Here is a 2232-nt window from a genome sequence, read left to right as displayed (position 1 = left end):
ATTTGACATTTGCGACAGGAGGTTACATATTTCTTTACATTAGAAAACAAGGTAGGCCAATAGAAACCAACTCTAAGAATCTTATCGGCAATGGTTTTCGAGTAAAGGTGTCCTCCACAGTCACCTGCATGAAACTCTTGTAATAGTTTGTCAGATTCATCCTTTAATAAGAAGTTGAGAAGAATACCTTCATGATTTCTCCAAAACAAAGCATTGTCTAATATACAAAATTTTAAGGATTTCATCTTTAAAAATCTGCTTTTGGTCTTAGATAATTCAGGAGGAGCTTGTAAATTCAGTAAAACATAAATGATATGAGCATACCATGGTGATTCAATAAAGGCCTGGCTGATTAGTGGAGTTGCCATCTCCTCTTCATTATCTATTTGTGCAATAAAGTTTATATCTAGGGCCTGACAGTTTGATTCAACCATGAGCTTGGCTAAACCTTGGCCCTTGATTAACTTAGTTGGTTTGATTTCTATATCATATTCTAGAATAGTAGCAATCCATTTTCCCCTCTTTCCATCTGGACCACCCTGAGTTAGGATGTCTTTGACTACTGAATTAGGAACATAGGCTATTATATGAGAATATAAAATGTATACCCTAAAATCCTTGATAGCTTTGACCAAAGCAAAGGCTTGTTTTTCCATTATGTTATATTTTATGGGGGCATATCTCCGGGCTTTGCTAAAGAAAGCAATAGGTTGTTCATAGCCCTGGTAATTTTCTGCAATAAAACTATAGCAATTATGTGCTCAAAAGCAAATAAAAATAAGAGGAAATCTCTGTAAAATTTTGGACTGATCAAAACTGGTGTTTTAGTTAAGGCTAGTTTAATGTCTTCAAAGGATTTCTTAGCCTCAACAGTCCATTTTATGGTCAAATCTTTTTTCAACATATTTTTTAGTGATATAATTAATTCTACTAGATTAGAAATAAATCTTCTAAGAAAGTTAATTTTCCCTAAGAAAGCTTGTAATTCCCTAATGTTCCTTGGATGTTGTATCTGTAATATGGCTTCTATTCTTGTAGGGTCTATTCAGATACCATATTTTGAAATTATATGACCTAGTAATTTTCCTTCATCTTACCCAAACAAAGACTTCTTGGGGTTTAAAGAAATTCCATATTTCCTGCATTTAATAAAAGACTGCCTTAGATGATCCAAATGTTGATTATCAGATTTTTAAAACACAGTAATGTCATCTAGATATATCACAAGGAAATCATGAATTTATTTGGAAAAGGCTATATCCATAGCCCTTTGGAAAGTGGCTCCTGCATTCATTAGTCCAAAAGGCATTTTCACATACATGAAGATGCCCCAAGGAGTAGTGAAGGCATTCTTGGCTTGGTCATTAGGATGAATTAAGATCTGATTGTAACCAGAAAACCCATCCAATAAAGAGATTTTGGTTGATCCAACTACCCTTTGCAAAATATGATCCATTTTGGGGAGAGGGTAATTATCTTTAAGTGATACTTTGTTGAAGTTCCTAAGGTCCACACAGAGTTTGATCTCACCAATTTTCTTCCTAGTTGGCACCAAGTTTGAAACCTAATCAGAAAATCTGATTGGTGCAATTATCTTGGCATCATACATTCTATGGACTTCCTTTTCAATTGAAGGTAATAGGACAATATTAATCCTTCTAAGCTTTTTTCTGAAAGGTTTTTGATTTTCTTTAAAAGGGATTGTGTGTTGTATGATGTTGGTGTCATAGGATTTGAGGTCCTTGTTATAGACATTTTTGTGCCTTACAGCTATAAGCATGAAATGTCCATAAACCAAGGGATCCTAAGTCCCTAAAGATGTTGTTCCAGCTCCTAAAGAAACAAGGTCAACAAATTACAGCTTCTCCCAGAAGTTCTCCACCAGAAACTGCTCAAAACTAGTCAAATCAGGATCAATTCAGATGCTCCACTAGCTGCCTGCGTTGCAAAGCACCCAAATACACTGGCTAGGTGCATTGCAACGCAGGTGAATGCACTACCAGGGTGCGTTGAGCGGGAAATGACAAATGGCAAAGTCATTCAACGAGGTGGAAAGACAATGGAAGCTTCCAGAATCTTCTCCAATGACACTTGCCTCACTGAATTCGACCAGTGATGAGTAAGAGGCTCTCAGTCTCCAAGTGGAAGCAAGAACTGACAGAGAGAAGCCACAAGTCAAAACATAAGCTAACTCATCCTCTTTGCATACATCTATATATGGATCCCTCATCC

The sequence above is a fragment of the Pinus tabuliformis genome, chromosome J, assembly GCF_031772625.1.
Source record: "Pinus tabuliformis cultivar Carrire ecotype Pingquan chromosome J, CPIR1, whole genome shotgun sequence".
Taxonomy (NCBI): Eukaryota; Viridiplantae; Streptophyta; class Pinopsida; order Pinales; family Pinaceae; genus Pinus; species Pinus tabuliformis.
Note: the sequence above shows the minus strand (reverse complement) of the source record.